The 24948-nt window shown below is 33.6% G+C and overlaps 1 protein-coding gene across 4 annotated transcripts in view; it reads left to right on the top strand.

Annotated features, from left to right (window-relative positions):
• MBD5 (methyl-CpG binding domain protein 5) overlaps positions 1 to 24948 on the top strand; it is a 448736-nt gene that overhangs the window by 181608 nt on the left and 242180 nt on the right. The gene's annotated exons all lie outside the window — the stretch shown is intronic.

The following is a 24948-nucleotide window of genomic DNA, read 5'->3' as shown; positions in this document are numbered from 1 at the left end:
GTTCGAGCCCCGCGTCAGGCTCTGGGCTGATGGCTCAGAGCCTGGAGCCTGTTTCCGATTCTGTGTCTCCCTCTCTCTCTGCCCCTACCCCGTTCATGCTCTGTCTCTCTCTGTCCCAAAAATAAATAAACGTTGAAAAAAAAATTTTAAAAATATATATATATAAGTGGACTTCAAGAAATTTTCCAAACTGAAGCAGAGAGTAAGACAACTGTAAAAAAAAAAAAAAAAATGGATGACACCTTAGTGTCCTGGTACCCTGTAGTCTAGAAACTGTGTAATCGGAGTTCCAGAAAGAAGAAATATTTCAAGAAATTATGACCAAAATTTTTCCATGTTTGATGAAAAGTACAAAAAGTTCAACTAACTTCAAACAGGAAAGAAAACCACACCAAGACATAATTTCTGAAAGCCAACAATAAAAATAAAAATCATAAAGGCCCAGAAAAAAGGCACATTATATATACAACACAAAAGATAAAAAAATTTACTGACTTCTCTACAGAAATACTGAAAATCAGAAAACATTGGAATGAGATCAGCACTGAGAGAGGAAAGCCATGAAGTTAAAATTATATATCCAGTAAAAACATCTAAAATAATGACCTTTGCAGATAAAACAGCAAAGTAACTGAGGAAATTCATTACCAGTAGATGTTTGTTACAAGAAATGTTAAATGAATTCTTAAAGTAGAGGAAAAACAGTACTAGATGGAGCACAATTCACACAAAGAAATGAAGAGCCCCAGAAATGGTAAATATATAGGTAAATAAGAGACTGCTTTTTTCTCATTTAAATTTTTAAAAGATAATTGAATGTAAAAAATAGAAATATCACGTGATCCAATAATTCTATTGGATATTTATCTAAAGAAAGTGAAAACACTAACTTGAAAAAATATATGTACCCCTGTATTTATCACAGCATTATTTACAATAGCCGAGGTATGGAAACAACCTTAGTGTGCATCCACAGATGAATGGATAAAGAAGATGAGGTAGGTGTGTGTGTGTGTGTGTGTGTGTGTGTGTGTGTGTAGTATTCCATAATACATATGGAATATTAGCCATAAAAAAGAATGAGATCTTGCCATTTATTACAACATGGATGGGCCTAGAGAATATAATGCTACGTGAAAAGAGTCAGACAAAGAAAGCCAAATACAATATGATTTCAGTCATATGTGGAATTTAATAATCAAATGAACAAAGAAAAACAAAAAACAAATAGGTGGTTGACATAGAGGACATGGGTAGGGGTATGGAGAAAATAGATAAAGGGAATTAAGAGTATATTTGTCATGATGAACACTGATTAATCTATAGAATTGTTGAATCATTATATTGTAAACCTAAAATTAATATACCACCGTATGTTAATTATACTGAACTAAAATCTATTTTTAATTTAAAAAAGAACTATTTAAATCAAAAGAAGTAATAAAAAGTAAGAACCAAACTGTGAGGTTTATGATGTATGTAGTAATAAAATGCATGACCACAGTGCAAAGAATGGGAGGGAGAATTGGAGGTAAAATGTCATAAGATTTTTACATTATTCAGGAAGTGGTATGGTATTATTTAAATCTATGCTGCAATAAGTTAAAGATGCATATATAAACCCTAGAATAACCACTAAAGATATAAAGGCAGCTAATAAGACAATAGAGAAGATAAAGTGGAATACTAAAACATTGAATGTGTTCAAAAGAAAGCAGGAACAGAGGATGAAAGAAGAGATGGGCCAAATAGAAAACAATAGCCAGATGGTAGATTTATATCCAATTATATGACAATCATATTAAATGTAAATTGTCTAAACACTCCAGTGAATTGGAATATTTTGTTAGATTAATAATCTAGTAAAAATTCTATACCACAAGAGCTGGCAAACTTTATCAAAGAGTAGATAATCAGCATTTTAGGTTTGAGGACCATACAGTTTCTGTTACACCTACCCAATTCTGCTGTTGTAGCTCAAAAACAGCCAAAAGCATAATGTAAGCAAGTGTTTCTGTCAGTATTTCAATAAAACTTTATTTACAAAAAAAGAAAAATAGCTGTCCTATGGGCCATAGCTTGCCAATCCCTAGTATATTGGATAGAGGAAGTGTTTTTTAATATAAAGACACAGGTTAAAAGTAAATTAACCATGCTAACACAAATCATCAGAAAGCTGAAGTGGCTAAATTAATTTCAAAGTAGACTTCTAAATGAGAAGAAAGACATCTTTACCAGAGATAAAGAAAAAACTTGATAAAAGTTCATCAAGGGGCGCCTGGGTGGCTCAGTCGATTGGGCATCCGACTTCGGCTCAGGTCATGATCTCATGGTTCGTGGGTTCGAGCCCCGCATCCGGCTCTGTGCTGACAGCTCAGAGCCTGGAACCTGCTTCAGATTCTGTGTCTCCCTCTCTCTCTGACCCTCCCCCGTTCATGCTCTGTCTCTCTCTGTCTCAAAAAATAAATAAACATTAAAAAAAATTAAAAAAAAAAAGTTCATCAAGAGGACATAACATCATGTGTATGCACCTAACAACAGATCTTAAAAATATATGAAGCAGACACATAGATCAGTGGAATAGAATAGAGAACCCAGAAATGGACTAAAACATGTATGGCCAACTAATCTTCGACAAAGCAGGAAACAATATCCAATGGAAAAAAAGACAGTCTTTTCAGCAAATAGTGCTGGGAAAACTGGACTGCAACATGCAGAATGAAACTGAACCACTTTCTTACACTATACACAAAAAGAAATTCAAAATGGATGAAAGATCTAAACGTGAGACAAAACCCATCAAAATCCTAGGGGAGAAAACAAGCAACATCCTCTTTGACCTCGGCCAGAGCAACCTCTTACTAGACATGTCTCCAGAGGCAAAGAGAACAAACAAAAATGAAATATTGGGACTTCATCAAGATAAAAAGCACAGCAAAGGAAACAATCAACAAAACTAAAAGACAACCAATGGAATGGGAAAAGATACTTGCAAATAGCATACTGGATAAAGGGTTACTATCTAAAATCTCTAAAGAACTTATCAAACTAAACACCCAAAAAACAATCCAGTGAAGAAATGGGCAGAAGACATGAATAGACACTTTTGAAGACATACATATGGCTAACAGACACATGAAAAGATGCTCAACCTCATTCATCATAAGAGAAATACAAATCAAAACCAGTCAGAATGGCTAAAATCAACAACTCAGGAAACAACAGATGTTGGCGAGGACGTGGAGAAAGGGGAACCTTCTTGCACTGTTGGTGGGAATGCAAACTGGAGCAGCCAGTCTGCAAAACAGTATGGAGGTTCCTCAAAAAGTTAAAAATAGAACTACCCTACATTGCAGCAATTTCACTACTAGGTATTTATCCAAAGGATACAGAAAGGCTGATTCAAAGGAGCACATACACCCCAATGTTTATAGCAGCACTATCAACAATAACCAACTTATGGAAAAAGCCCAAATGCCTATCGACTGATGAATGGATAAAGAAGATGTGGGATGTGTGTGTATGTGTGTGTGCAATGGAATATTACTTGGCCATCAAAAAGAATGAAATCTTGCCATTTGCAACGATATGGATGGAGCTAAAGAGTATTATGCTAAGCTATATAAGTCAGTCAGAAAAAGACAAATACCATATGATTTCATTCACATGTGGAATTTAAGAAACAAGACAGATGAAGATGGGGAGGGAGGAAAGAGGCAAACTAGAAAACAGACTCTGAGCATTAGAGAACAAACTGAGGGTTACTGGAGGGGAGGTGGGTGGTGGGATGGGTTAAATGGATGATGGGAACTAAGGAGGGCACTTGTGATGAGCACCAGGTGTTGTATGTAAGCAATGAATAACTAAATTCTACACCTAAAAATAATATTATAGTGTATAACAACTAAATGTATTTTAAATAAAAACTTGAAAAAAAAGATAAAGAAAGTAAATTAAACCCAAAGTAACTATAAACAAAGAAATAATATAAAAGCAGAAATCAATAAATTAGGGAATACCAAACAATAGAGAAAATCAGTGAAAGCACAAGAGCTCTTTGGAAATATCAATAAAATTGATAAACTTCTTGCAGACTGATCAAAAAATAAAAGAGAGAAAGGAAAAGTCATTAAAAGAATCAGTGGGAAATATTCATGATAGCCCTCAACTTGAGTCATATTGCAGTCTAGTCTGGCTGCTATCCCTGATGGCATAGGTATCATTCTGGGATATCCCTTACTCATTTGTGAGATTCTCTTTTTCTCTCTCCTATGTGAAACTCCTTTTTCTTAAACCTTCGGTTTTTATTTTGTTCTCTCATTTTTGTAGAGTGAGTTTTCCAGTGGTTTCTTGAAAAAGAATGTTTAGGAGGTAATTTTATTTTATTTTAACTTTTTAAAGGTAATTTTAATTCTAAGGGTTTTTTTTTTACTCTTGTATTGCTTTTTTTTTAAATTATAGTTGACATATATCATTAGTTTCAGGTATACAAGATAGTGATGTAACAATTAGGTACATTACAAAGTGCTTACCATGATAAGTGTACTTATTCTCTGTCACCATACAAAATTATTACAATATTATTGACTAAATTCCCTATACTGTACTTTTCATTCCCAACATTCTAAGTTTTAAATTTCCATAGATATTAGATCTTTCCACTTTGGTTTCATTTGTATTGCCTTAACCTGTCATGTTTTGTAAAGGTAATTAGAAGTAGCTGTTGAAAAATGTTTTTGTGCCACCATTAAAAAATAGTTTCTATTTACTGGCTGTAACTACATAAAAGAAGTATTCTGAAAAATTGTCTTTTGTAAGAAAGAAAATTCTATAAGACATTGCTATTAAAAGAATAAATTCTGTTCATCATACTTTGTTACTCACAATTGTTTTTGCCAAAATAGATATATCCATTTGTATAGATTTCCTGTAAGTCAAATTAAGATATTTTTCATCACTAACATCAGTAAGACTTCGTATCTCGGAAACTTGGTGTCTCTTGTAAATGCAAGAATGTAGACAACCTGCTAATCCAAGTGGGCAGTGGGAAAATTTAGCTGGAGACAGTCCTAATTCCTATTGTTGTTTCATATAAATTTGAATGGATATTGCCTAATTCATCCACAATGACTGGGACTATTTTACTGTCAAACACAGGGGATTTTTTCCCAGACCAAATGGTGTGTGTATAATATATTTGTATGAATACATATTATATGTATAAATACATAATATATATGTATATGTGTATAATATATATGTACAAATACATATCATATATATCTGAATCATATGTATATGAATATATATGTAACATGTATGCAGCAAATACATTACATAACTATTTTGATGTACCTCCATCAACATTTACCAAATATGGGAAATTAATAGTTATTACTTGAAAAATATATGGCAAATTATATTTGCCAAGACTGACAACAGAAATATTTCTGATTCCACATGTTCTTCCAGAACATATCCATTCTCTCATGAAGAGGTAAAGTTTGTTCCCCTTTTCTTTGAAATCCGGCTGCCTTGATGAGTAGAATGCAGTGGAAATGACATTAGGTAGCTTCAGAAGCTTAATCATAGTAGATAGTACAGCTCTGCCTGACTTTATATCTCTCTTGGGGTGCTCACCCTGGGAACTCCAGCCCTGATATTGTGAGGAAGCCCATGCCACAAGAGAGGTCCTACCAGGCAGAACCCCAGCCCTTATGTTGTGAGGAATCTCAAGCCACATAAGAGGTCCTACCAGGCATGTGATTAAGATGATTCCATGCCAGGCCTTCAAGCTGCCCCATCTGGCACTGAGTTAAGCAGAAACAAGCTAATATTGCTGAACTCTGCCTGAACTTGTAAACAATATAGGTTGTTTATTCTGCAGCAATAGTAACTGGTACACAAAGAGTGCTGTTTTCAAGTAAGTTTGGAAAATAGTTAATTTGAGCATCAAAAGAAGTCTCTTTTCTATAAGAAAGACTTCAATGTGCTATATTGTGTGATATTCTCCAAAAAGATCATAGAGTACTTTATATAAAGTATCTGATATGTTATCATTGGAGAATGCATGTCCATGGTCATCATTTCAGTGGTTATGTATTCTATTAATAAACCATCATGCCCTTCATTTATCTGTGCTTACACATTTAGAATATTTACAACATTTTGCTGTTACATGTTTTAGGAAAAGCTTGTTTTTGTTTTTATTTACATAGACTCTATTCTTCATAGTAGAATTACTGTGCTATAGCATCGGAAACTTTTTTAAAAAATGTTTGTTTGTTTGTTTGTTTATTTATTTATTTATTTATTTATTTATTTATTTATTTTGAGAGAAAGAGAGAGCAGAGGAGAGGCAGAAGAGAGAGAGAATCCCAAGCAGGCTACAGGCTGTCAGCACAGAGCCCAACACGGGGCTTGATTTCATGAACTGTGAGATCATGACCTGAGCTGAAAGAAATCAAGAGTCAGACACTTAACCGAGTGAGCCACCTGAGCTCAGTCTAATGACTAGCTATACTAACATCTAAAAAATGAAAATATTTTACATTACAATAATCAATACAAATTGTATCATTTTCTCCAAATCCTTGATAGTTTTTAACATTTAACTGCAGAGTTGTTTTAGTTTGAATTTGTTTAACTAGATTAGCATTTAACTGAATAATTATACTGTAGCCTATCCAAATCGATGCATAAAACTAGCCATTACAAAGGCTAATAATGTGGCAGATTTTTATAGTGATTTTAATATTAATACATTTCAGCATTTCAATCTGAATTCATACCTATAATTTTGACATTTAGAAGAAAAACAATAAATAATAAATGTGGTAATGTGTGAAAGGAGTAAACATGTTATCAATATAGATTCTATGATTTCTTATTGACACAGTTCTCTAGAACATACTTCTCATGAATGTCTACTCTACAGAGATATCGTGTATACTGTACTATCATTTGAAGTGTAACTAAGCAAAGTGATCTGACTCTTAAATACATCATGCGATCCAAATGAATGTTAAATCCTCCAAAATAATCATCTTGAGAAACTGTATATTTATCTCATAATGCTAACCTTCCTTAATATTTTGAAACTCCTCTTTTAGAATTGTCTTCTAAGCTTGAAATGCAGTCTTGATTACGTTGATAGTCCTCCCACCTTCTTCAACATTGCTGAGCCTTGACAAGGCTTATTTGACCATTCTATTTCTGTTTTTTTAGACCTACTTTTTTTAGCAACTTTAGAATATGCAGTATAGTATTATTAACTGTATACACTATGCTGTACATGACATTGCCATGACTGAGTTATTTTATAATTAGAAATTTGTACCTTTTGACCCTTTCACCCATTTGGGCACTCCTGCCCCCACCTCTAGCAAACATCAATCTGTTCTCTATCTGTAAGCTCGTGTTTTGGGGGGGGGGGTTATTTTTTGAGGGGTGGTCCACATATATGTGAAATCATATGATATTTAGTTTTTGTCTTTCTGTGTCCAACTTATTCCCTTAGCATAATGCCTTCAGTGTCCATCCATGTTATGTCAAATGGCAGCATTTTATTTTATTTTGTTATTTATTTTTTAATGTTTATTTATTTTTGAGAGAGAGAGAGACACAGAGTACGAGCAGGGGAGGGGTAGAGAGAGAGGGAGACACAGAATCTGAGGCAGGCTCCAGGCTCTGAGCTGTCAGCACAGAGCCCAATGCTCTCATGAACCACAAGATCATGACCCGAGCCTAAGTCGGACCCTTAACCAACTGAGCCACCCAGGTGCCCGAGCATCATTTTATTTTTTATGGCTCAGTTATACTCCGTTACATATATGCATATACATATATATATATATATATATATATATATACACACACATATACATATATACATATTCATATATATATCAAATTTCATTTTTAGGGCTCAATAATATTCTATTATATATGCATATTCTTATTTTAAACATGTTCTTTTTTATTGAAGTATAATTAACCTACAATGTTATATGAGTTTCAGGTGTACAACATATTGAGTCAACAATTCTATACCACTCAGTGCTCATCATGATAAGTGCAGTCACTATCTGTCACCAAACAACATTACTATACTATTTTGCCTATATTCCCTATGCTGTATTTTTCATCTCCGTGGAAGGTTGTATCTCTTAATCCCTTTTGTCTACTTTACCCATCCCCCACCTGCCCACCTCCCCTCTAGCAACCATTAGTTTATTCTCTGTATTTAAGAATCTGCTTTTTGTTTTGTTTTGTTTATTTTGTTTTTTAGATTCCACATATAAGTGAAATCATTTGTACACCACATTTTCTTTATTCATTCATCCATTGATGGACACTTAGTTGTTTCCATGTCTTGGCTCTTGTAATGCTGCAGTGAACATGGGGGTGAAGATATATTTTCAGAGTAGTGTTTTTATTTTCTTTGGTTGAATACCCAGAAGTGGAATTGCTGGATAATATAATAGTTTTATTTTTCATTTTTTTGAGGACCGTCCATATTGTTTTCATAGTGGCTGCACTGGTTTACATTCCTACCAACAGTGCATAAAGGTTTCCTTTTCTCCATATCTTTACCAACACTTGTTACTTCTTTTTTTTTTTTTTTTTTTTTTTTTTTTTGGAGAATAGCCATTCTAACATGTGTGAAGTGATATCTCATTGTAGTTTTGATTTGCATTTACCTGATGGTGAGTGATGTTGAGCATCTTTTCATGTATCTTTTGGCCCCCTGTATGTCTTCTTTGGAAAAATATCTATTCAGATCCTCTGCCCCTTCTTTAATCAGATTGTTTGTTTTGCTATTGAGTTTATAAGTTCTTTATATTCTTATAAATATATAAGTTCTTATATATTTAGGATATTAACTCTTGGTAGATACATGATTTGCAAATATTTTCTACTATTCAGTAGTGTGCTTTCATTTTGTTGGTGATTTTGAAGGGGAGAAGCTTTTTTTGTAAATTTTTTTAATGTTTACTTATTTTTAAGACAGAGAGAGCCAGTGGGGGAGGGGCAGAGAGAGGGAGAGACGGAGAATCCCAAGCAGGCTCTACACTGCCAGTGCAGAGCCCCACGTGGGGCTCAAACCCACAAACCCATGAGATCATGACCCGAGCTGAAGTCAGGAGTTGGGCATTTCACCCACTGAGCCACCCAGGCACTCCAGCAGAGCTTTTTAGTTTGATGTAATCCCACTTGTTTATTTTTCCCACTTGTCAAATACAAAAAATCATCACTGAGACCAATGTCAAGGAGCTTCCCACCTATGTTTTCTTTTAAGACTTTTATGGTTTCAGGTCTTATACTAAAGTCTAATACATTTTAAGTTAATCTTTGTGGATGGTGTAAGATAATGGTCCAGCCTCATTCTTTTGCATGTGACTGTCTGGTTTTCCCAACACCATTTATTGAAGAGATTGTCCTTTCCTCATCATATATTCTTGGCTCCTTTGTCATAAATTAATTGACCACATACACATGGGTTTATTTCTGGGCTCTCTATTCTGTTCCATTAATCTATGTGTATGTATTTATGTCAATACCATAATGTTTTGGTTATTGCAGCTTTGTAACGTAGTTTGAAATTTGGGAACATGGTACCTCTAGCTTTGTTCTTTCTCAAGATTTCTTTGGCTGTTGGGGGTCTTTTTTGGTTCCATATAAATTTTAGGATTAGTTTTTCTATTTGTGGAAAATGCCATTGGCATTTTGATAGGGATTGCATTAAATCTTTAAATAGCTTCCAGTAATATGACCATTTTAACAATATTAATTCTTCCAGTCCATTAGCACAAAATACCTTTCCATTTATTTGTATCTTCTTCAGTTTCTTTCATTAATGTCTAATAGTTTTCAGTGTACAGATCGTTCACCTCCATGATTAAATTTATTCCTACATATTTATTCCTTTTGATGAAATTATAAAATGGGATTGTTTTCTTAATTTCTCTTCCTGATAGTTTTTTTTTGTGTGTATAGAAATGCCATAGACATTTGTATATTGATTTTGTATCCTGCAACTTTACTTAATTCGTTTATTAGGCCTAACATTTTTTGGTATGTTCTTCAGGGGTTTTTATATATATATTATCATGTCATCTGAAAATAATGACAGTTTTACTTTTTTCCTTTCCAATTTGGATGCCTTTTATTTCTTTTTCTCGCCTACTGGCTCTGACTAGGATTTCCATTTACATAATATATTGAATAAAAGAGATGAGATTGGTACACTTGTCTTGTTCCTGATCTTAGAAGAAAAGTACTCAGGTTTTAACAGTTGTGTATGATACTAGCTTTGAGTTTATCATATGTAGCCTTTATTATGTTGAGGTACATTCCCTCTACACCCACTTTGTTGAGAGTTTTTATCATGAATGGATGTTGAATTTTGTCAAATGTTTTTTCTGCATCTGTTGAGATAATCATATGATTTTTATCCTTCATCATGTTAATGTTGTGTATAATATTGATTGATTTGTGCATGTAGAATAATTCATGTGTCCTTTGAGTAAAACCCACTTGGTCATGATGTATGAAACCTTTTAATGTATCGGTGAATTTGGTTTGCTAATATTTTGTTGACAATTTTGCATCTGTGTTCATCAGAGGTATTGGCCTATACTTTTCTTTTCTTTTGGCATCCTTGTCTGGTCTTGTACAATGAATTGGGAAGCATTTCTTCTTCTAATTTTTGGAAGAGTTTAAGAAGTACTGGTATTAATTCATCTTTAAATGTTTCGTAGAATTCATCAGTGAAGCCGTCTGATCCTGGAATTTGGTTTGTTGGTAGGTTTTGATTACTGATTCATTCTCCCTACTAGCAATTGGTCTGTTCAGATTTTCTATTCCTTCATGATTCAGTCTTGGTAGGTTGTAGTGTTCTAGGAATTTATGCATTTCTTCTATTGTCAAATTGACTGTCAAATTTATTGGGATATAATAGTTCATTGCTATTATTCTTTGCATTTTTTGTGGTATCAGTTGTAATGTCTTCTCTTTTTCATTTCTGATTTTATTTATTTGAGTCTTCTCTTTTTTTTGGTGACTCTATCTAAAGACTATCCATCTAGCGGTACCTGGGGGGCTTGGTCGGTTGAGCATCCAACTTCATGATCTCACGATTCATGGGTTTGAGCCCCGTGTTGGGCTCTGTGCTGATAGTCAGAGCCTGGAGGCTGCTTTGGTTTCTGTTTCTGTGTCTCCCTCTCTCTCTTCCCCTCCCCTATTTGCAATCTGTCTCTCTCTATCTCTCAAAAATAAATAAACAAAAAGAAAATCTTTAAAGACTACCCATCTTGTCCATTTTATTTATCTTTTCAGGGAACTGATTCTTAGTTTAATTTATCTTTTCTATTGTATTTTTATTGTCTATTTCATTTATATCTGCTCTGATTTTTCTTATTTCCTTTTTTCCACTAACTCTGGGCTTTGTTACTCTTTCTATTTCCTTGAGATGTAAAGTTAGGCTCTTTCATTGAGACTTTTTCTTGTTCCTTGATTCAGACATTTATTGCTATGAACTTCCCTCTTAGAACTGTTTTTACTGCATCCCATAAGTTTTGATATGTTGCATTTCCATTTTCATTTGTCTCAAGCAATTTTTTTTATTTTCTTTTTGATTTCTTCTTTGATCCATTGGTTGTTCAGTGGCATGTTGTTTAATCGCCACATATTTGTGAATTTTTAGGGTTTCTTCTTGTAAAACCATTCTACTTTAAATGGCAACCACTTTTCATCTTACCTTGTTTTTCTTTTTTTTAAACTTGAATTTTCTGATGCATTATGTAATGTACATATTTCTTGCGTGCCCACACTAGAAGCCAAACAACACTAAGGCAAGGATTTTATAAGTTAATACACTTACTTTCTCAAGGAAGTTGTAGATATAGAATCTCAGTTTTTATAAAATTATAACATGTAAAGCAAGTGTAAATCAAAGTTAAATTGTTTTCAAACGTACATGTGGTCTGGTCTCACCACAGAAGAAATTATATGTTATACATGTACTGATGGGGTTAAAAAACACTTAGAATATTATAAGGCAAAATTTTAAAGCAAGAACTTCTAAAGAAGTGCTTTTTATCTAAATAGTTTGTCATCTTATGCCTTTTCTGAATGAATAAAGGCAATATTTTTAAGGCTGCTTTAAAACATTTTTTAATTAAGCATTGGAAACTCTATATTTATTTATTTATTCATTCATTAGTAAAATACTTTTGCACTGAGTCTTGTATGTAAGGGATGAATCATGGGAATCTACTCCCAAAGCCAAGACTACACTGTATACACTATGTATATTAGCTAACTCGAAAATAAATTCCAAAACAAACAAACAAACAAACAAACAAAAAACATTAGTGATCCAATTATTTACTGGGGCTTATTTCAGAAGCTTATATAAACAATGAAGGAGATAAAGTCCCTCCCTCATGGAGCTCACTACCTCTTATGGGAGACAGACAGTAAGCCAGCAAATAATTAAATCATTTAATTTCGGAAAGTGACATGTTTTAAAAAGAAAAATAAAATATGGTAAGCAATAGTGGGTGATGAAGAGCTAGGGTGCTATTTTAGTTTAGATAAGGTGGTTAGGGAAGACTGAGGAAATGATATTGAAGCAGAAACCACCCAGATGATATAAGTGGAAGCCATGAGTGAGGGAAGAGTGGCCTGGGCAGCAGAATGGAACAGCAAATGGAAAGGCTGTTGAGTCGGCAAGAACTAATGTGTCTGAGGCATAGCAAGAAATCTCATGAGGTGTCATAGAGAAAGTAAGGGAAAGAATGGTTTGAAATAAGACTGAAGAGATTGAAGGGGCAAGACATATAAGGACCTTAGAGTTCCTGTTAAGGAATACTAAATTTAGGTTTTGTTTTAACCATGAGAAGAAGCCATATGTGGGTTTTAAGTATGGGATTGATGTGATTTGTGGAATTTAAAACATCTTTGGAAAACATTGAGTGATAACTTTGGTGTTTTGTTTAAAAGCAACTCTTTAAAAGCTATAAAATAATAGACTGATTTTTTTTTACTATAAAAATTTCTAATGAGTTAGAAAAAATCCAAAAATTAAATTAAAAGTTATGTGAAAACTGAGAATTAATATTTGGTAGCTACAATAAGGGAGTTGCTGATTTTCGTAATATAGAAAGAGTGCTAACGATTCAATATAGAAAAAACAATTCGTTTGTATAAAAGACATGAACATTCAGTTTATCAAAGAATTGCAAATGGCTAATACACATATGAAAATGTTCAATTTTCCAACCTCTCCCTTGCACTGTGGAACCACTAGTGATTGATTGCTGCCTGTTACTATATTTTATTATTCTTTTCATCATCTTATTTTAGAGTATTTTTATTATCAGTGCTGTAGCAGTTCCTTTTATATTGCATATGACCGATTGTAATGGTTTTAGGTGGCTAGGCATTTTCGAGAGGGGGGTGGGTGTGTTGGTAGGAGGGTCCAGAATATTGTTTCAGGTTTGCTACTCTTCACAAGGGAGTAGGCTTATCTGTGTCTTCTTTTTGTAGCTCCCACCCACTCTGCCTCTATAAACCTGAGTCTAGTGGATTCTGCTAACAACTCAGCTCACCTCCGTTCCCATACCTGTGATTGCAAACAAGGCAACTTAAGTATGTTATATACCTTCAGGCCATATTTTTTGCTGTCATTTCTGGGAACTGTATGACAAGGGTCCTTTATCACTACATTTCTCCAAGACTGTTTGCCTCACTTACTGTTATGTGGTTTCTGCTAGTCTTAGCTACTCTTGCCTATTTTAGGGTTTGGGGATTATATCTGAATCTTAATATTGCTGAAAATGTATTGTATGGCATTCTCCATGAAGGAAGGAAAGGAAAGAAAAAGGTAGAGAGGGAGGGATAGATGGATCAATGGACAGAGAGGCAGAGAGACAAGAGAGAAAATGAATAAAGCAGTTACCTCTGAGAGCAAAACTCATGGTCTGGAAAGCAAGAAATCTGGGAAAATGTTGTAAAGATAGCACAGGATGAATTACTATCTGGCCAAACTTATGAAAGAAGTATTTATTTCAAAAGATAAAATTGGAAAGAGTACAAGAGAGACTAGACATTATAGAAAGTACCTTAAGGAACATAAAAGATCAAAATGACAATGACAAAAAAGAAAAGAAAGAAAGAACACAATAATTGGGGAGAAAATTTTGTGTGATTGTGTATAGATACATAAATTGAGAGAGAGAAACTAAAGAAAAAACCAAAATAATAGAAAAATGTATTTAAAGTTAAAATTTAATAACTTTTATAGACAGATGGCAATTTGAATCCACTTATTGAAAGGGCACACCATGGGCCAGGGAAAATTAATCTAGATCTATTAATGCTCTTGACTTATCCTCTTGAAGTTCCTAGATTTTAATCATGAACAAAGAATGATCAAACCACTGATACAAGAAAAGAATGTTCAGGCTTCTCTCTGATTTATCCACATCAACATTCAGTGGCAGCTGACAATGGAATAACATCTGCTGGATCTTGTAAAACAGAAAGTTTTGTATTTTAGTTTTTTTAGTGTTTATTTTTTTATTTATTTTGAGAGAGAGAGAGCATGAGAGCATGAGAGCATGCAAGAGGGGTAGGGGCAGAAAGAGAAGGAGAGAGAGAATATCAAGCAGGCCCAAGCTCAGCAGGGACCATGACACAGGGTTGATCCAATCACTGGAAGATCACTACCTGAGCCCATATCAAGAGTTGGCCACTCAACCTACTAAGCCACCCATGCACCCAGGGTTTTGTGTTTTAAATTAAGTGAAACAGTCTCCAGATGTAAAGACTACAGACAGTTTTGAATTGGAGAATATTATTTCTTTTTGAAAAAATTCCTAGAAAATGAATGGCCAACCAGATGGAAATAACTAGAAAAATTACCACAGAAGGATAAGCAGTGAGCATTAAAAGGATTTAACTGTAAAATAAGGACTAAAATTTAAGAACAAAATGTAAACACTATATTCCCTAAAAATTGAAATGATATATTACATCATTTATTTTCTCCTTTCATCCCATGGTTTTATAGTCATAAGTTTGTTGATTCCCTCCTCCTTAATACTTACAAGTCAAGAAATGTCAGTGAAAGCTGCAAATAACAAAAGTATAAGAAGAGTTTAACAGTACAACAAAAAGCACAGAAAAATATTAACTGAAGTGTGATGAATGAAAGGAAAAGCTGGACAGAGCAATAGAAAATATGCTAATATCATAATTGCTTATAAGAGTAAACTAATAGATCTTGAATACAGAAATAAAAAACAAAGTTATAAAAATTATGTAAGTCAATTTGTAAATGAAAAGTCGCATAAAGTTATAACTACTGGAACAGAGATAGAGAGGGACTAAACATGGAGAAAAATGAGATAAATGATGCTAATGTATTTTCTTTTTTAAAAATCCAGAAAACAAGTTGAAATAACAACAGAATGAAAACAGACCATTTCTATTTATCAGAAGCCCACTGTCACTTAACATTGTACTGAAGGGAATCAGCCAAGAGAAAAATTAATGTAAATGGACTTAATTCATGTAATTTTTTTTAATGGATTTCCAGCTAAAGCACAGAGCAAAATTCTGTTCTCTGATATATGCAAGAATATAAGTAAATTAAGGAATTTGGGGAATGTTGAGGGGTGCCTGGGTGGCTCAGTCAGTTAAGCATCCTGACTTTGGCTGAGGCCATGATCTTGCAGTTTGTGGGTTTGAGCCCTGCATCAGGCTTTGTGCTGACAGTTCAGAACCTAGAGCCTGCTTTGTATTCTGTGGCTCCCAATCTCTCCACCCCTCCTCCTCATGCTCTCTGTCTCTCTGTCTTTACAAAATAAATAAACATTTAAAAAAAAAGAATTTTAGGAATGTTGAAAACTAAAGAAAGATAAAAATTAAGTCAAATAAAAGCTAACAAAATACTTATTTCAGACCAGAGGAATCAGTCCACATAAACATCCCATGAGATGAACAAAGTAGTTTTTTTAATGCAAAGGGTATAATTCACAATGATGATGTAGAAAGGAAATATCCTTTTTCCTTATGAATATTTACAAGCCAAATAACATGGTATCAACACTTACAAAACAAAAATAGTTCAGGCACCAGGAAAAATAGTCAAAAACACACTAGACATGGGAAGCTTATTCATTCTCCTCTCAGTTCATGACAGTTTAAGCAGATGTTGGGGGTAAATAGGAAAGAGGAAACACTGCAAATGCATTTGCACAAGTCAGGAACATTTGTAAAGACATCTACTGTCATGACTACCATTTAACATCATGGTGAAGGGAACCAGCCAAGAGAAAGATACAAGAAGCTTTTTAAAAATCAAGAAAGTGAAGTTAAAGCCCTGAATGCAGATGATATTATATACCTGGATCCACCACCCCAAATAAATTCAACTGAGTAACTACTACAAATAATAAGATAATTGTGGTACAAGATTAATAATGTATCCATGTGAATAACTTTCATGTATACCAAAATAACTCTGAATTAAGCCTTAGTGCCATATTGTACCTAGGCATATTGTTTGGGTATTTACCATAGTTTAGGCATATTGTTTGTGTATTTATTTATTATGGCTGCTGTAACAAATTACCATAAATGGTGGCTTAATGCTACAGATAATGATTTTCTCACTGTTCCACATGGCAGAAATCTGAAATATGTGTCACTGGGCCGAAATCAAGATGTTGGCAGGGTCTTCTTTGTCTAAAGAGTCTAGGTGGGGAATCATTTTCTTGGCTCTTCCAGCTTCTAGGGCTGCCAGCAGCTTTGGTTTATGGCCACATCACTTCAGTCTCAGGCTCTATGGCCACATTGCCTCTTGCCCTTCTGTATATATCTCCTTTTCTTGTATAAGGACCTTTGTAATTGCACTTAGGGCCCACCTTGATAATCCAAGATAATCTGCTCTTTTAAAAGTCCTTTAATCACATCTGGAAATATCCTTTTTCCTTATAAGGTAATATTTGTTGATTCCAGGCATTAGGACATAATATCTTTAGGTGACCATTATTCAGCTATGTATATAATGAATTAGCTTCCTTTCTATGGCATATAGAAACTACCTATGGTATAATTAAGAAAATAGTCACATATCACATTTTTTAGAATTTAATTCTCTCACTGACCCAAAGTTGGAAAAGTCTGTATTGGTATATGAACTGACAGAATGAACAGGATAATAAATTCCAGACTAAATAAGTGCAGGAATATTGGAAATGATACAGATGGCATCACGTATCAGTGGGAAAAGTGGATTATTTAATGCATGTTGTTTGGACATTGGGTTAGGCATCTGGAAAGAAAAGTTGAATCCATACCTGCATATCAGAAAGAATTAGGTGGATTATCAGCCAGATTGAACATCTACTGAATATAGCTGGTAAGAGAACATAAAAAGAAAAACCACAATAGTTGAAGATGAAAAGAGGGAAATATCAAAAGATGAATCAAACATGTATAAAAGATATCTACAATTAATAAGCTATATAATCAACAGCAAAAGAGGGAATGTGGGATACATCTAGAAGCAATGTAAGACATGATATTGGAGACAATAGTTAAAGAAATGGAATGAATACACCACATACTATCTGATAGAGCATCTTTAATTGACCCACTATCTGAATTCTCTTATCTGAATTCTCTGCAAGATCTCCTTCTAGGAAATATATACAAATCCAGAAACAACTCAGCAGTAAGGTTTTTTCTAGTGGGTACTAAATTACTACCTGTATTTAGTGAGAGTCAAATATGCACTGTTCTCTGTAAATTTCAATCATTGAGCTCTGTGACTGAGAACAAGATTGTGTTTCATTCATATTGAAACATAAGAATGAACAAAAGGGTACAATTTGTCATTACTATACATGTATGGTAGGGTATTGTGGTTTTTAAAAAAAATTTTTTTGATGTTTATTTATTTTTGAGGGAGAGACAGAACATAAGCCGGGGAGGAACAGAGAGAGGGGAAGAGGGAGGGAGACACAGGATCCGAAGCAGCTTTCAGGCTCTGAGCTGCCAGCACAGACCGACACAGAGCTCAAATCCACAAGTCGTGAGATAATGACCTGAGCCAAAGTCAGACGTTTAACCAACTGAGCCACCTAGGCGCCCTGGTAGTGTATTGTGTTTTTATGGGTAGAGTTGTACAGGCCGGAAATTGCAGTTCTAAAAAGGCAAAAAGCTCTGCAATCCAAAAGTTTCTTTTTCCCTCAGCACATTTGGGCAAAACCTAACTGACCTGGGACCATTACAGGCCTACTTAAATTCATCCTGAATTTAAAAACTCTACATGACCATATATCACACAAGGGATTAATATCCAAAACATAAGGAACTCTTATAACTCAATAACCAAAACAATCTGAATAAAAAATGGGCAGAAAGACCCAAATAGACATTTGTCCAAAGAAAACTCACAGGTGGCCAACAGGTACATAAAAAGATGCTCAGCACCACTAATCATCAGAGAAATGCAAAACAAAACCACAATGTGATATCACCTCACACCTGTAAGAATGACTATTATTAAAAAGAAATGAGAGGGGCACCTAGGTGGCTCAGTCAGTTAAGAGTCTAACTTCGGCTTAGGTCGTGTTCTCACGGTTCGTGAGTTCAAGCCCCTCTTCCAGCTCTGTGCTGACAGCTCAGAGCCTGGATCCTGCTTCAGATTTTGTGTCTCCCTCTGTCTTTACCCCTCCCCTGCTCATGTTCACTCTATCTCTCTCTCTTTCTCTCAAGAATAAATAAGCATTAAAAAATTAAAATTTAAAAAAAAAACCACAAAGATAGCAAGTCCTGGCAAGGATGTGGGAAAAAGGAACTCTTATGCACTGTTGGTGAGGAAATAAATTGGTATAGCCATTATGGAAAAATAGTATGTAGGGTCCTCAAAAAATTCAAAATAGACCTGCCATATGGTCCCACTTCTGGATATATATCTGAAAGAAATAAGATCACTGTCTGAAAGAGAGAACTGCACCCCTATGCTAATTGCAACATTATTTACAACAGCCAAGACATAGAAGCAACCTAAGTGTCCATCAGTGGATGAATGACTGAATAAAGAAAATACAGATGAATAAAATTTAGCCATAGGAAAAGAAGGACATCCTGCCATTTGTGACAACATGGATGGACCTTGAGAGCATTCTGCTAAGTGAAATGTTAGCCAGACTTACGTATGGCCGCACTTAATGTGGAATCTTTAAAAAAAAAAAAAAAAAAAAAAGATTGTGATGAGCACCAGGTATTGTATTCAAGAGTTGAATCACTAAATTCTATACCTGAAACTAATACTATACTGTATGTTAACTAATTGGAATTTAAATTAAAACTTGGGGAAAAAAACTCAAACTCATACATATGGAGAATAGAATGGTGGTTGTCGCCAGGGGCTGGAAAGTGGGAGAAATGGGAAATGATTTTTTTCGAAGGACACAAACTTCCAGTTATAAAATGAATTAAATTCTTAGGATCTAGTATTCAGCCTGGTGCTGAATGAACAATAACAGTTAACAGTAACTGTATTATATAGTTGAAAGTTGCTGAGAGAGTAGATCTTAAATGTTCTCACCACACACACACACAAATATAATTAGGTGAGATGATGAATGTGTTAACTAACCTTATTGTGGAATCATTTTGCAGTATAAGCATGTACCAAATCATCATGTTATACACCATAAAGTTACTACTGTTGTATGTCAATTGTATCTCAATAATGTTGGAGGAAAAAAGACACATCCTCTGAGGGGGGAAAAAAACTATTTGTGAATATGTGAAATTATTTATGTTCTATGTTTATTTTTTAATGTTTATTTTTGAGAGCGAGAAACAGAATGTGAACGGGTGCAGGGCAGAGAGAGAGGGAGACACAATATGAAGCAGGCTCCAGGCTCTCAGCTGTCAGTATAGAGCCCGATGCAGGGCTCGAACCCACAAACCGTGAGATCATGACCTGACCTGAAGTCATATGCTTGACTGACTGAGCTGCCCAGGAGTCCCTGCATTCTATGTTTATATCAAAAGTGAGGGGCTCCTGGGCGGCTCAGTCTGTTAAGCGTCAGACTCCATCTCAGCTCAGGTCATGATCTCATGGTTTGTGAGTTTGAGCCCAGCGTCAGGCTTTGCTCTGGCAATGCGGAGCCTGTTTGGGATTATCTCTCTCTCTCCCTCTCTCTCTCTGCTCCTCCCCTGCTCACAACCTCTTTCTCTCTCTCTCTCTCTCTCTCTCTCTCTCTCTCTCTCTCTCAAAATAAGTAAATAAACATTTTTTAAAAGGGTGAATATTCACTACAAACATATTAATGTATTTTATGATGAGATGCTGCCTAAATACCATTGGCTAATGTTACATAAAATTAAGTAAATGAAATTACCTTTCTAAATCTGAAAAACTCCAAATTCCTAAATAATTTGTCCCCAAGAGTTTATTTTTTTCTTTAAGTTTTACTTTTTTTTAAAGTTTATTTTTATTTATTTTGAGAGAGAGCAAGTAGGAAAGGGGCAGTGAGAGAGGGAAACAGAATCCCAAGGAGGTGGGGGAGGGGTTCCAACTCATCAACCCTGAGATCCTGACCTGAGCTGAAATCAAGAGTCAATGGAGCCATGACTCTTGCATGGAGCCAATCCATGGAGCCATGCAGGCGCCCCTCCCCAAGAGTTTCTAAGAGGTGTATAAAAATTATAAAATGAGACATGCGAAGAATTATTGATGGTGTTTATCTATAGAAAGAAGATTGAGGCTTTTTTTTCACTTCATATCCTTTTGTGCATTTTGAATTTTGTATTGATCATGAATTTCTTTAAAAAGTGATTTTAAAAATAAGTTATGGTATATCTCTGTGATCAGGAAACTGTCAGTCTATCTCATGATTTTGAAGTGGGTGGTACTCACTTCAAGAGTCTGGGGAAAGTGGAGATTACTATGAGCTGGAGTAGAAAGGATAGACTTTATGGAAAATTTGGGGGCAAATCTTAAAATATGAGAAAGGTTTGGAAAATGATACAGACAATGGACGAGCATAGCAGAAGGAAGGATAATATTAGGTGAAAATACATAGTGTGTACTTTGATTGGTTTGGTCTTCTTGCTAATTGTACAGATCTGTTAATTTTTACTTTATATTACCCAAGAATTCTTTATTTTATATTCTTATGTATAGGACTTGAAAATATCTTGCAATGGAGATTAATTTAGTAGAATTTTCCTTTCATTGTTCTACATTAATTAGTTAATTAATCAATTGATTTTAACGTGGATTGCATATCATACAATTTTGAAAACATGAAATAAGGGCACTACACTGTTTTTGCTTCACTCAGATAGCTACTTCAATAAGCTTAAATTATTAGACTCTTCATTTCTTCTAGGTGAAATGTGTGACTGGAAATAATTTTGTGATCTTGCCACATACCTAATTCTCGTTCAACATTTTTAGTTATCTGTTCTTGTCTTTTCTGTTACTGGTAAAGATTGTTTGACTATTACAATTATTTTTATAGGTTCTTTTTGCCTGTTTGTCATTTATATGAGCTCTTCATTCCCCAACTTTTCTCTTTAATTACTTATTTTTTTCTTAGAAACTCTCAAACTAAGCTTTTAATAACAAAGCAAATATTTCCATGAATTATAAAGTTAATAGAAACAGTGTCACCACGTGCCTCTATAAATATAATACTATACTATATACTTTTACTATAAATTATAGTAAAAGAATTATTTGAAGCAAATTAAATTTTAATTAAGTGTCTCCAGTTATGTTTCTGTGTGGGATTTATTAAACATCTTTATGTTTAATACAGAATTTTTCCAAATCCAAACGTGATTTTAACCCATACTATTACTTCTGTCTTTTAATTGGCATTAGCATGACATATTGTAACTGCATTTAATTTTACCATGAATGCATAGTTTTTTAATCACTTTATAAAACTGATTATGTAAACATAGTAGTCCATATAGCTGCATTTGCTACACATGACCATTTAATTATATATATTGTTAAGTTGTTTGATATTTTTAGTTTCATGTATTACTTAGTAATAAAAATATAAAATAAAGCTACCTATTGAAGGAAGGCATTAGTTTTTTTATTGCTTTTGCAGTTCCAACTAAAATTCTAATGTAGACTTTATTTAAGAAGCTTAATAAATACTATTTGATCACAGTATCTTTATGTTATATAATAGATCTTAATATCATTTTCATTTCAAAAAGAAAAGTAAAGCCATAAAACTCCTAATTTCCTGCTGCAAGCATTACCCAGTTTCTTCATCCTAAATATTAATACCTACGGGCTGATTTTCGTACAAATCAGTTGCTACTTGCTACGTTATCTTAACATATATGTACCCTTCCTATCATTCCTTTCTACCTCCAATGGTAAGAGTATGCCATTTATGAAAGACTACTATTCTTTTTCTAATACTTCAAACATGCCGTATTATATTATACAACCTATTCAAGAGATAGCAGGTTTTAAAAAATGATTGGGAAGCTCACAGTTGCTAAATTATCTAGATCCAATTATATTTTATACTTTATGTTATTAAACATTATCATAACATTAAACTTATATTGTGATATTAAAAGGACAAAACAACAAAGGAGAATTTTAAATGTTTTTGTGATTTACCACATACTGGGATAAATATTGGGAGCAGTTAGCTCATGGTCATATAACAGAATCTAGTAATCATATTATCGTGTTGTATTTATAAATCAAAACTTATCCATTTTACCTATATTGCTCAATGTGAATAAAACATAAATTATAAAAAACAATTTAGATGACTAAATAAACTGGTAATTTGGTAAGAATTTTATCCCGTTGCAATTTATTTTCTAAGAATATTAAAGAAAGTATGTTGGTTTCTTGCTACATATACTTTTTTTTTTTTGTAAATTTTCAATTGTACCTACATTTTATTATTTATATTCTAAAAAAATTGTTTTTTGATAATTGCTTATGTATAATACACACACATATATATAAATGTATAAATGTTATATATGTCTATATACGTATATATACAAGAGAAGACTATGCAGTATAAATTCAGTGTAGCTTTTCCTAATCTACTGAAGTACATTTCTCTTTTTACCCTTTGTTGACTACTTGTGATCTGCTAGAAGAAGAGGCCATTTAGTGGATCTTACTACCCAAACCATCTTCAGCACAAGCCTGATAGAACATCAAGTCAGGGACCCAACTGATGAACATAATTTTGGTGGGCTTTGCTTTTTCTTTGTTTTCTTTTTTCATTTTTCCTCTATAATTCATCTTTTATAAATTAAAACTTAAGGTTGTTCAAGTGCAGATTCTAGTTTCTTTATTCTTTCATTTTTCCGGTTGAATCTTCAATTTAAAATTTTCTCATTTCCAAAAGCCATTGTCTACAGTGAAAAGTAGCTTTATATTGGTTTATAAACATTCTCCAACTTAAACTGGAATAAAATAAATTTGGACTTTGGATTTACAGAGAAAATTGCCATATTAACTTTTTGTGACTGCTTTCATCATTTGATAGAAATTTTTAGTTGTTGTTACATCTTTGAGGTAAGGACGTACTATAGTCTAGCCCAGGCTTATTTTATTATTTGTTTCTTTCCCTATGTTTCTTTTTGTATACATACCAATTATGTGTGCTCCATTTTTAGACCTATTTATGTATGTGTAGATTTTTAAATGTGAAATATCTGAAGAAATATATTACTGTTTTCTTTTAGGTATATTTTATAAGATCAATGTAGTTATTCAGTCATGAACAGAAATATTTCTCTAGTATAATTTGTCTTGGCAATTCACTTTAAATACTTTAGAAACTGAAGATTATCTGATCAAATGAATTCATTCTTAAGAAAAATTTAGTGGCAGCATTATTGAGATTCAATTCATACACTACACAGTTCACAATTTTAAATTGTACACTTTGGTTCTTTTTAGTATATATACAATGTTGTACATCAACCACCGCTACCTACTTTCAGAACATTTTCATGACCTCAGAAAGAAACCCTACACCTGTTAGCAGTTACTCTCCATTCCCCTCTACTACAAGTCCCTGGCGACCAGTAATCTTTTTATCACTGTGGATTTCCCTATTCTGGACATTTCCTATACATAGAATCATACAGTATGTAGATATTTGTGTCTGACTTTCACTTAGCATAATGTTTTCAAGGTTCATCCATCTTGTAAGCATGTGTTAGAATTTCAGTCCTTTTTATGGCCAAATAACATTCCATTGTATGGATTATACTACATTTTGTATATCTATTTATCAGTTAATGAGAGCCCGTTCTTAGTAATCTTCACTTATTAATAATTAATAATTATAATCACTTATTAATAATCAATAATAATAACTTATTAATTAATAATCATTTATTAATCTTCAGTGACAAGAAGCCTGGAATTATAGTTTAGTACTGAGCAGTCTTTGATGTACGTTGTACAATTAAAAATTTGTGTTTTAAAAAAAGTTTCTGTATGTCTGTTTAATAGTTCTAAAAGATTTATGCTTGCCTTTCAAAACTTACAAAATTCTTAATTCCAAATCACATCTGGCTCCAAAAAGTATTGGATGAGGGATTGTGTATAGTATCTGGAAATTAAAAGGGAAGGAAAAGTTGGTCATCTATAGGGAATATTCAATTTATCCTTTTTTCTCTGTAGCATTCAGTGGACACTTCTTTCCTTCTCTATATATGTCTAAATAAAGGACACCCTTATTGGCAATAATTTTAAGTCTTTGTCTTACTTTCCTCATCTCATTGGTCAGTATGCCCAGTGGTTTATACCTTATTAAAATCTCTTAATTCATTCTCCCTGTTCTGTCTTCACCTCTAGGAACTGAGTTCATTTTTCCCCCAACTGGCACATTTATT

The sequence above is a fragment of the Prionailurus viverrinus genome, chromosome C1 (genome assembly GCF_022837055.1).
Source record: "Prionailurus viverrinus isolate Anna chromosome C1, UM_Priviv_1.0, whole genome shotgun sequence".
NCBI classification, from domain to species: Eukaryota; Metazoa; Chordata; class Mammalia; order Carnivora; family Felidae; genus Prionailurus; species Prionailurus viverrinus.
This window is presented reverse-complemented; position numbering and strand designations above follow the sequence as displayed.